The following is a 12,297-nucleotide window of genomic DNA, read 5'->3' on the forward strand; positions in this document are numbered from 1 at the left end:
GATTGGGATACTTAGCTTTGAATCACATTCTCCACAGATGTCTCAGGTAAATTGATATACAATGGCATAGGACCATGTACCTTGGATGATTGAATGTAGAAGAGAACATCCAGTCTAAAAGGGATAGTAGGTAAGATTAGGAAGCTAGTCGGTAGGTTTAGGAAGAAGAGTGAGTGTAAAATTTGGACCAAAAGTTCTTTAGCAATTGGGTGTCGGTTAGAGAGTGAATGTAAATGTCAGCACATGTGAAGAGTCAGTCACAATGATGAACTGGGGAAAAATATGTAGGAAAGCAAATATCAATAGAGACATTAGGAAATCAGGCAAAGTATAAGGTGAGTGATAGGATTAGACATTTTTTAACAGGGTTGAGGTTGAATATATAATCTTAGGAAGAAACAAGTGTGTAGTCACCAATAGGATTGACATAGGAGAGCATTAGGCAACCTGGAGAAGGAAGTATTTAGTAATCCATGCTCACTTTCCAATTAGGTTTTGCTACAATCATAAGTGTGACCTTTGCATTTGGTGTCCAGAATATGACAGTGATAAAATGTATATGTAGATCAGGTGACATGAGTATTTCTTCCACCATTGCTGGGAGCAATATGTTGAAGACATATTAATTAGTATTTGGGGGTACAAATAGGTGTACCCTGGGTCTATGAATATAGAGATAATGCATGAATAGACCATACTGTGAATAAATAATATGACTGCTTCCAATTTAAATAATGGATTGAGCTGATATCTGAAAGTATATAGGAAATCTTATATTGATACACAATCATTCATTCCTACCAGTTATACATCTAATGGCAATATTAGGGTTATGGTTTACCCTGAAGGGTGTGTGAGTTTTGCTTCAAAAGTGATTATGGAAATGGAAAATCATGTGTTTGGAAAGAAGACTCATGAACAAACCAGTCAAGAAACATGGAGGAATACATGTGTTCTGAAGCAGGAAGGGATTGAAAGTGAACCAAATGCCTAGAAATTTTTAAACTTGAGGATGAAATATACATCCTATGATGTGCATCTGCTGAAGAAATAGTAAGGTACCAGTGTTGAATAAAAATGAACGTCAAAATACACATCATGTCCCATAGGAATCTACGTGCATTGATGTTAAACTGGGTCAGTTACTGTAGAAAGATTAGGATTTCTATGCACCATCCACTGAAGTTAGTTTTCAGTACTAGGAAAAAAATATGTATTTCAGGTGGATAAATATTTCTGAGAATAATCTTGTGAAAAGTTGATTATAAATCCACATATATGAACATGAATGAATTTAGGGAATGTATCATAAGACACATATATTTCATATTTTGAAAAGTCTGGAGAGAGTTTGTGTGTGTGTGTATATATATATCTATATATACACACAAAAAAAAACAAATACACACAGACATTAACAATATGAAATATATATGCCATTCGAAATTCATGATGAAATATATATCATCCACAGATCCAAAAATATTTATTTTACTGAACATGGATTTTTGTATCCTGTTGTTCAAGTAGGAAGCTCACCCATAGGTTGAATTTTCAGTTCCAACAGCTTTTGGGAGGAGTGATCTCTTCTCACAATTTGTATCTGCCAAGTCAGCCACCTCACAAGAATATACGTGGGATACCAGGTAGGATTCTTTATGTGCATGTAAAAATACATGTGCTGAATAGGCTACAGAGAAAGGGAGACAGGAATTCACATATTTGTTAACTTTAAAAACACATGGAGAACTATTTCTATTCATTTGGACTAGATTTATAACACCTACCCTTTATAATACAAAAGGCAAGTGCAACTATACACCATGCCTCCTCTGAACTGCTTGTATTTCTATTCTGTTTGGGTTATTTTTCTCCATCATATTAGGATTCATAGTCAGAGTCTAGTAGGGTATGGGTTAGTGTCAGGGAATCAGTATTTCAAATGGAAAATAGGAAATGAATCCAATGTGTATGCAAATACGTGCTACACAAAAATCTTCCCACTCTCATCCAGAACAATGCCTTGACATGACCTTCGCCCCAAGGAAGAAGCAACTTGAGGGGAAGAGTTAGAAAATCTGTGGATACATATGTGGAATGGAAAATGCTCAGGAGTTCCCAACCTTGGAGGTGGTAGAGGAGTTTCCATAAGTAAGGGACAGGGTAAACACTCCACAAACTTGGAGCTCTGCTGGCCTAAAGACTTCGTGAGAAACTGCCTCTGAGGTTGGGCACTTGAAATATATGTTGTTGTCAGGAGCTTTAGCTTCCTTTGGAGTGAGACCATCAAAGCTGGGTCTGCATCTATGTGACCTGGAGGACATGGTTGCTGATTTTCCAATGAACATGAGGCAGAAGTGCTGAATTCTCTCTTTGTAGGTCCACAGTGGCCACTGGAGACTAAGTGTCTCCCTGTGTGGACTGTGAAGCCATTTGGTCCTCCTCGACTTTTCGTGGTGTTTCTTGCTGCTGCACTGGGAGTTTGGTATTTGCTTCATGAAATACAAGGAGTTCAACTGGGACACAGTGCTGGAGGGAATTCTGTCACGTGTGGTGGGTCAGGGACCTAGTAGAATGCACCAACCAGTCTTCTATCAAACAGAGCTTGCCCCCTTGACCCTAGCAACCTGATTCTGAACACTGCCCTGAAACCTCTCCATATAACAAGATGCCTTTACATATAAGTGTCTGCTGGCTGCACCATGTCAGTCACAAGCCATTTGGAAGCCAATGTCACATCCACATGGCCCTACCACAGATGTTTTATGACACTCCTGCACACCACTTCTCTAGGCCCACTACTCAGCAGGCCCGAACTTACTGGCATCTCTGTTCTACACCATTTTCATGAAACCCAGTCAATCAAGGCACTGTCTGGTACACTCCTGATCAGCAACAGGACATCCAAAGGTTCTCCAGTGCCACCTGGTCATGGGAACTTAAAAATTTCATGGTATTTATCTAGCCATTTTTCAAGGATGAAGTTGGAGGCACTGTGGGTTTCCATTCATTCAGGAACCATTAAATGGTGAGGAAGCTCATTTCAATGAAAGCTCTGGAGAACTCTCACAAACAAGGCTTTCCAAAGAGTGGCCAAAAGGTCGCATGAAGCCAGGCCCATTGAGGTCTACCATGTGAGGTCCATGTGTGTTTTGACTCTCAACGATGGCTGCCAGGTCTGTAAGAATAAAATCATGTGATATCCTGGCTGAGATTCCCAGTGCTCTGTGGAAAGCCAACCTGGGCCTAGATCTCAGTTTCCAAGGGTGACTCTCATGCGTGGCCTACTAAAATCTCAACACAGTTCATGGCAATACTTCTCTGAGGTCAGTTCCAGAACTCAGTCTCCAAGGGGAATCACACCAGAGTTCACGCCAAGGTGGACCCAGTCATCTCTTCCAACCGCCACACAAAGGACCACAATTCCAACCAAAACACTGCCACATGGCCCTCATCTTCTTCCATATACACACTCATCATAACCTCTGGCTGGAGGTTTCCATCGGGGGCGCAGCCCAAGACAGTGTCCACAATAAGCTCCCTTGCCCCTCATTTGCCTAATATCAGGGTGGCCTCGATAGTCTTCCTGTGCACCAGGAGTGATCAAAGAGGCCTGCCTTTAATACTGCTCTGCTTCTCCAATTTGAGGCCTACTGACTGCGGGCTATAGATTCTTTGTGTGAATTGGAGTCAGGAGAAAACCCAAGCACCTATGGGCTAGCCTCTGCAGGTCTTTGAAGAACTCATTTGACCCAAAGGATCCCTATGCTCTCTTGATGGAGGTCAGGAACCTTACAGAGGAAGGCGAGAGACTTCATCCAAAATGACTGCTTTTTTTGCCATTTTGGCTTTGTATGCACATGGGATCTTTCTTCAATCCATCAGGTGCTGACAATCTAAGCCATAGTCTCACACAGGGCCAAGAGGCTGATTCAGACCCATCCCTTTGCAAAGCAATGAAGCAAAGAGCCACAGGTGATGCCCATTCATTTCCATTTGAAAACTGTTTTCTTCAGGCTTCACAAAGGGGTGCCCTGAGGCAAAGGCCTTCCTGACATTCAGGGCAACAGAACAATAGGTAAGCAAAAGGCCCAAAGCAGGCTTTCTCCACTGAGACTTTACTGGTCCCACTGATATCTGAGTTTTCTGAGATGCTCACCATTCCTTTCAGCTCTCCAGTACATGGCCATGTCACAGAGCTTGGAGGTGGTACACATCTTGGACAGAAAACCCTGAGCCTATTCTTGAGTGTGGCCAGAATGCAGGAAGAAAACAGGAACTTAGGAAGATAGTAGGTGTTGCCCATCCATAAGGCAAGCCGCAGTCCATTCATAAATTGGGCAGGATTAATGCTGGGATGTTTTCTACTAAGCAGGCCACATCCATTGATGCATTCTCTTTTCCAATGTCTACAACCAAGGACACAGTGGGATGCACAGAAATAGAAACACTCGCCTTGTCAAATGACTTACTAGAAGCAGTCCACTCCAAACTAAAAAAGCTGCCTTTCCTCCCTATTCTCAGAACATGAGACAAAATCACAAACTCTCACCCACACCCACAAAGGAACCTCCTTCCCTCAAGTAGGTCTGTGACTATCAGAGTGTCCTCTGACTCGTGGGCCATACTATGTTCCCCCAAAATGGCCTGTCCTCTCTCAGATCTGGCCTCTTTGGCCAACTCTGTGAAGTTGTAAGAAGCCAGCGATGAGCCACTCACTACCTGCTTTCTCAGACATGGCGCCGCTACAGAGGTTTCCTGGCATTTACCATCCTCACATCAGTAGGTACCAAGAAAGACTGACTGTGTCCTTGGAGGTACCAAGAAACACTGACTCTGTCCTTGGTAAATCCAAACCAGTGAGCCCACTGTGACTGGGACTGGGAATGCTTCTGGGTGCCTGTCTACCTGGATCCCAAGTTCAGAGAGTTCCATCACCAAGGAAGTGAGGTGAGGTCACTTCCTTCAGGAACTGAATTAGGTCACTGCCTTGGCAACCACATTTTCCCAACAGTTGCTTCCAAGGGTTCCATGACATGGAGGCTGGCCCTGCTTCCTGTGACACTTTCACATGTTAGTATGGTATATCCACCATAGGCAGCCAGGAACACCTCTCCACACAGGCCTGGTTTGGTCCATCTTGTCTACATTAAGAAGAGAGAGGCTCATTCAGACACATCCCTTCATCCTGACCAGGTTGTTTGCCATGGAAGATGACTTTGGCTCTCTCAGATCTTCATAGCTGCCTACATTTCTCCAGGGATCATTTCTCCCCTGGGCCCTCTCACCCTGGTTCTGCTACTCCTGGGCCCTGCTTCCATAGACCCCACTCCCCCTGGGCCCTTTGTCTCCCGCCTTGCTCCCCTGGGCCTTACTCTCTCTGGTCCTGCGTCCCTTGGGCCCTCCACCTCCTGGTGCGATTCCCCTGGGCCCACCTCCTCCCTTGGCTCAGCTCTCCTTTTACCCTGCTCCCCATTGGCCCTGTCCCCCTGGTCCTGCTTCCCCAGGCGCTGCTCACTGTGGCTCTGTTCCCTCTGACCCTGCTCCTCCAGGCCGCGTTCCCCCTGGCCCTGCTCCCCTGGGCCCGATTCCCATGGGCCCTGCTCCCTCTGGTCCTGCTTTCCTGGCACTGCTCCCCCCTTGCTCTGCTACCCTTAAATCTGCTCCCCTGGGACCTGCTTTCCCTGGCCCTTCTCCCCTGGGCCCTTTTTTCCCTGTGTCTTGCTTCACCTGGCTCTGCTCCCCTGGGCCCTGCTCCCCTAGTCCATGCTCCCTCTGGTCCTACTTTCCGGGGCACTGCTTCCCTGGGCCCTAATCCCCTGGTCCTGCTCTCCTAGGGCCCTACTACACCTGGTCCTGCTAAACATGGTCACACTTTCCTGCGCACGGCTCCCTCGGCCCTGCTCCACTGGGCCATGCTACTCCTAGCCTTGCTCACCTGAGCCCTGCTCCTCCATGGGCTATGCTCTCCCTGGGCCCTGGTCCCCCTTGGATCTGCTCCCCCTGGTTTTGCTTCCCCGGTCCCTGCTCCCTCTGGACCTGCTCCCCCTGGCCATGTTCTGCCCAGGGCTGTGCTCCCTCTGGTCCTGATTTCCTGGGAACTTCTCCCCATGGCCTTGCTCCCCATAGGCTCTGTTCCCCAGGCCCTAATCCCCTGATCCTGCTATCCTTGGGCCCTGATCTACCTTTTCCTACTACGCATGGCCCTGCTCCCCATGGGCTCAGCTTCCCTGGGCCCTGCTCCCTCTGGTCCTGCTTTCCTGGGCAGAGCTCCCCATAACTCTGATCCTCTGGGACCTGCTCCTCCTTGCCCTGCTCCCATGGGCTCTGCTCCCCTGGGCCATGCTCCCTCTGGTACTGCTTCACCAGACCCCACTCCCTCTGGCACTGCACCCTTAGGCCCTACTCTCTCTAGCCCTGCTCCCCTGGGCCCTGCTCCCCTCTGGCCCTGCTGCCCTGGGCCCTGCTCCTCCTTGTGCTCTACTCCCCCTGGGCCCTGCACACCCTGGGTCCTGCTCCCCCTGGTCCTGCTTCATAGCACCCTGCTCCCTCTGGCCCTGTTCCCCTGGCCCTGTTTCCCTTGGCCCTGCTCCCCCGGGCCCTGTTCCTCCGTGGGGCCTGCTCCCTCTGATCCTGCTTCCCTGGGCGCTGTTGCCCCTGGCATTGCTCCCATGGGCCCTTCTCTCCCTGGCCCCTGCTCCCTCTGGTTCTGCTTTCCTAGGCACTGCTCCCCCTAGCTCTGTTCCCCTGGGCCTTGCTCCCCTGGGACCTTCTCTCCCTGGCCCTGCTCCCTGAGGCCGGCTACTCCTGTGTGTGGCTCCCCCTGGCCCTGGTCCCATGGGGCCCGCTCCCCTGGGCCATGCTATACCCTGACCCAGCTCCCCTAGGCGATGCTCCTTCTGGTGCTGTTCCCCCTAGGCCCTGATACTCCTGGCCCTGCTCCCCTTGGCCCTGCTTCCCCCTAGGATCGGCCCCATGTGTGCCCTGCTCTCCTTTGACCCTGCTCCTTCTGCTCCTGCTTCACTGGACCCTGCTCCATTTGGCAATGCTCCCTGTGGCTCTGTTCCCCCTAGCCCTGCTCCCCTTGGCCCTGCTCACCTAGGCCCTTCTCCCTCTGTTCCTGATTTCCTGGGCCTTGCTCCCTCAAGCCCTTCTCCCTTGGGCCCTGCTCTCCTGGGCCTGCTTCTCCTGGACCTGCTCTGCTGGGCCCTGCTCCTGCTGAGCCCTGCTCTTCTGAGTCCTGCTCCCCCTGGTACCTTCTCTCCCTGGGACCTGCTCCCCTAGGACCTAACCCCTTACTCTGCTTCTCCAGGGCCCTGTTCCCCCTGGCCCTGCTCCCCCTTTCCCTGCTTCTCCTGGGCCTGCTTCCCCAGGCCCTGCTCCCCTTGGGAATGCTCTCCCTGGGCCCTTCTCCTCTGACCCTGCTCCCCATGGCCCTTATATCCCTGGATCTACTCCCTCTGGTTCTGCTCCTCTGGACCCTTCTCCTCTGTGACCAGCTCGCCCTGTCTCTGCTACCCTGGGCTTTGCACCTCTTGTGTATTTCCCCCCCTGGCCGTGCACCCCTGTGCCCAGCAACCCCTGTGTCCTGCTTCTCCTGGCCCTGCTCCCCATGGGCCCTGCTCTTCCTGGCCCTAATCCCCTAGCCCTTCTCGCCCTGGGCCTGCTCTCCTGGGCCCTGCTTCCACTGTACCTGTTCCCCTGGGCCATTGTCCTCCTGGGCCCTGCTTCCCTGTGCCCTACTTCCCATTGACACTTCTTCCCTTGGGCCCTGTTCCCCAGATTTTGCCCCTCATGGGCCCTGCTAAACAGGCCCTGTTCACCCTAGCCGTGGTCCCTGGGCCTTAATCCTCTGTGCCATGCTCCACCCCCTGGCCCTACACCTCTGGGCCATGTTCCCCCTTATCCTGCTCCCCCCTGGGAACTGCTCCTCTGGGCCCTGCTCCCCTCTGGGCTCCACTCCCTATCGGTACTGCTCCCCCCCTTGATCCTTTTCCCCCTGGCTCTGCTCCCCTGGGCCATGATTCCTCTGGTCTTTTTCTCCTGGGCCCTGCTCCCCCTCGCCCTGCTCACTGTGGGCCCTGCTCTTCCTGGTCCTAATCCTTTGGCCATTATCCCCTGGGCCTTGCTCCCCTGGGCCCTTGTCTACTGATCCCTGCTTCCCCTGGGCCTGTTCTGCTGGGCCCTGCTGCCCATCGGTTCTGCTCTTCTGCACCCTGATACCCCTAGGCTCTTATCCCTCTGGGCCCTGTTCCCGCTGGTCTTGCTCCCCATGGGCGCTGCTCCCGTGGGCCCTTCTCCCCATGTTTCCTGTTTCTCCTTTCCCTGATACCCCTGTCCCTGCTCCTCCTTTCCCTGAATCTATGGGCCTGCTCTTTGGGACCTTCTCCACCTGGTACTGCTCTCACTGGGCCCTTGTCCTGTGGTCTGCTCTCCCTGGCCTCCTCCCCATGGGCCCTGCTCCCCATGGGCTTGCTCCACATGCGTGGTGCTACCCCGGGTCCTGCTACCCCTGATCCCTGCTTTTCATGTGCCCTACTCCTCATGGCCCTGCTCTCTTGGGCCCTGCTCCAACCTGGGCTCCGCTCCACCATCGGCTCCGCTTTCCCTGAGTCCTGCTCCCCCTTGGCCCTGCTCTCCATGGTCCTGGTTTTCCAGGCCCCGCTCCCTCTGGCCCTGCTCCCCATGGCCCTCTTCCCCATGACGCTGGTCAATCTGATCCTGTTCCCCTGGGCCTTGCTCTTCCTGGCCCTACTTCACAGGGACCTGCTCCCTGGGCCCTACTCCCCCTGGTCCTGCTACCCATGGGCCCTGATTCCCTAGTCCTGATCCACCTGGCCCTACTTCCTGTGGGCTCTGCTCCCCCTAGCCCTGATCTCCTGGGCCCTGATCCCCCTGATCCTCCTCTCTCTGGGCCCTGCTCCCCATGGTCGATCTCTCCTTGGTCCCCATTAAACCTGGCATGCTCCCCTCAGACCAACTCCCCCAGTCCTCTACCCCTGGGCCCTGCTCTCCCTGGCTCTGCTCCCCCTGGGCCCTGATTTCCCTGGGCCCCACTCCCCCTGGGCCCTGCTCCACCTGGGTCCTGCTCCACCTGGTCTTCCTTGCCTGGGCCTGGTTCCCCTAGACATCTTCCCCTAGCACAGCTCCCCTGGCCCTGATTCCCTGGACCCTCTCCTCCAGGCCCTGTTCCCTCTTTTTGTGCTGCCCCCTGGTCAAGCTCCCACAGGACTTCCTCCCCCTGCTTCTGCTACCCCTGGGCTCCCCTCCCATTGGGCCCTGCTCCCCCTCAGCGCTGCTCCCCCTGGTCCTGCTTCCCTTTGCCTTGCTCTCCTTGGCCTTGCTCCCCCTGGCACTGTTCCCCCTAGCCCTGTATTCCTGGGCCCTACTCCCACTGCGCCCTTCTTTCCCTGAGCCCTGCTCCCCATGGACCTTGCTCCCCCAGTCCCTTCTTCCCCTGTCCCTCTTTCTCCTGGGCCCTGCTCCCCCTGGCCCTTCATCCCCTTGCCCTGCTTCCCCTGGGCCAGCTCCCCTGGGTCCTGCACCCCATGGTTCCGCTCTCCTTGGGCCCTTCTCCACCTAGCCCTGCTCCCCCTAGCCCTTTTCTCCCTGGCTCAGCTCCCACTGGCTCTGCTCCCCTGGGCCCTGCTCCTCTAGGACCTGCTCCCCCTGGCCCTGCATCCCCTTGGCCTGCTTCCCCTGTGTCCTGCTACCCTTGGCCCTGCTCCCCTGGGCTATGCTCCCTCCGATCCTGCTCCCTCTGGGCTCTGCTCTTCCTTGCCATGGTTCCAGGTGCCCTGCTTCAACCTGGGCTCTGCTCCCCCTGGGCTCTGCTCCCCGTGGGCCCTGCTCCACCTTGGCCCTGTTCCCCCTGGTCTTGATCCCCTGAGTCCTGCTTTTCTGGACCGTGCTCCCCCAACCCCTGCTTCCCGGGGCCATGCTCCCAATGGCCATGGTCCCCCTGGCCCCACTCACAGTGGCCTTGCTCCCCTGGGCCCTACTCTCTCCAGTCCTGATCCCCTGGGCCCTCTCCCCCAGGTTCTGGTCCTCCTGGGCCCTGCTTCCATAGACCCAACTCCCCCTGGGCCGTACCCCCCCCCGCCTTGCTCCCCTGGGCCTTACTCCCTCTGGTAATGCGACCCTTGGGCCCTGCTCCTCCTGGTGCTATTCCCCTGGGCCCTGCTCCTCCCTGGACTCAGCTCTCCCTAGACCCTGCTCCCCATTGGCCCTGTCCCCCTGGTCCTGCTTACCTGGGCCCTCTCACTGGGGGCCTGCTCCCTCTGACTCTGCTCCCCCTGGCCGTTTTCCCTCTGGCCCAGCTCCCCTGGGCCCGGTTCCCATGGGCCCTGCTCCCTCTGGTCCTGCTTTCCTGGTACTGCTCCCCCCTTGCTCTGCTCCCCTTAAATCTGCTCCCCTGGGACCTGCTTTCCCAGGCAATGCTCCCCTGGGCCCTTTTTCCTTTGTGCCTTGATTCCCCTGGCCCTGCTCCCCTGGGCCCTTCTCCCCTAGGCCATGCTCCCTCTGGTCCTGCTTTCATGGGCACTGCTACCCCTGGCCCTTATCCCCTGGTCCAGCTCTCCTTTGGCCCTACCACACCTGGTCCAGACCCCATGGTCCTGCTTTCCTGTGCACTGCTCCCCTGACCCTGCTCCCCTGGGCCATGCTCCTCCTGGCCTTGCTCCCATGAGCCCTGCTCCTCCCTGGGCTAAGCTCTCCCTGGGCCCTGCTCCCCCTTGGCTCTGCTCCCCCTGATATTGCTTCCCTGGCCTGCTCCCTCTGGCCCTGCTCCCCCTGGTCATGTTCTCCCAAAGGCTGTGCTCCCTCTGGTCCTGCTTTCCTGAGCACTTCTCCCCATGGCATTGCTCCACATAGGCTCTGTTCCCCTGGCGCTAATCCCCAGGTCATGCTATCCTTCGGTCCTGATAAATCTTTTTGTGCTACCCATGGCCCTGCTCTCCATGGGCCCAGCTTCCCTGAGCCCTGCACCCTCTGGTCCTGCTTTCCTGGCCAGTGCTTCCAATAACTCTGCTCCTCTGGGACCTGCTCCCCCTGGCCCTGCTCCCTTGGACCCTGCAACCCCTGTGTCCTGCTCCCCTGGCCCAACTCCCATGGGCTCTGCTCCCCTGGGACATACTCCCTCTGGTCCTGATTCCCCGGGATCCTGCTCCCCCTGGTCCTGCAGCACCAGACCTCATTCCCTGTGGCCCTGCTCCCCTAGGCCCTACTCCCTCTAGCCCTGATCCGCTGGGCAAGGATCCCATGAGCCCTGCTAATCCTTGTGCTCCACTCCCCCTGGGCCCTGCACACCCTGGGTCCTGCTCCCCCTGGTCCTGCTTCATAGCACCCTGATCCCTCTGGCCCTGTTCCCCTGGCCCTGTTCCCCCTGGCCCTGTTCCCCTGGGCCCTGTTCCTCCCTGGGGCCTGCTCCCTCTGGTGCTGATTCCATGGACACTGCTGCCCCTGGCATTGCTCCCAGGGGCCCTGCTCTCCCTGGCCCCTGCTCCCTCTGGTTCTGCATCCTAGGCACTGCTCTCCCTAGCTTTGCTCCCTTGGGCCCTGCTCCCCTGGGACCTTCTCTCCCTGGCCCTGCTCCCCGGGGCCTACTACTCTTGTGTCTGGCGCCCCCTGGCTCTGCCCCGCTGGGACCTGCTCCCCTGGGCCATGCTATACCATGGCCCAGCTCCACTAGGCCATGCTCCCTCTGGTCCTGCTCCCCCTAGGCCCTGATACTCCTGGCTCTGCTCCCCTTGGCCCTGCTTCCTCCTAGGCTCTGCCCCATCTGTGCCCTGCTCTACTTTGACTCTGCTCCTTCTGCTCCTGCTTCACTGGACCCTGCTCCATTTGGCAATGCTCCCTGTGGTTCTGTTCCCCCTAGCCCTGCTCCCCTGGGCCCTGCTCACCTAGGCCCTGCTCCCTCTGGTCCTGCTTTCCTGGGCCTTGCTCCCTCAGGCCCCTCTCCCTTAGGCCCTGCTCTCCTGGGCCTGCTTCTCCTGGACCTGCTCTGCTGGGCCCTGCTCCTGCTGAGCCCTGCTGTTCTGAGAACTGCTCCCCTTGGTCCCTTCTCTCCCTGAGCCCTGCTGCCCTAGGCCCTTAACCCCTTACTCTGCTTCTCCAGGGCCCTGTTCCCCCTGGCCCTGCTCCCCCATTCCCTGCTTCTCCTGGGCCTGCTTCCCCAGGCCCTGCTCCCCTTGGTACTGCTCTCCCTGGGCCCTTCTCATCTGACCCTGCACCCCCTGGCCCTTGTATCCCTGGCTCTACTCCCTCTGGTTCTCCTCCCCAGGACCCTGATCCTCTGCG

The sequence above is a fragment of the Urocitellus parryii genome, chromosome 11 (genome assembly GCF_045843805.1).
Source record: "Urocitellus parryii isolate mUroPar1 chromosome 11, mUroPar1.hap1, whole genome shotgun sequence".
In the NCBI taxonomy this organism is placed as follows: domain Eukaryota; kingdom Metazoa; phylum Chordata; class Mammalia; order Rodentia; family Sciuridae; genus Urocitellus; species Urocitellus parryii.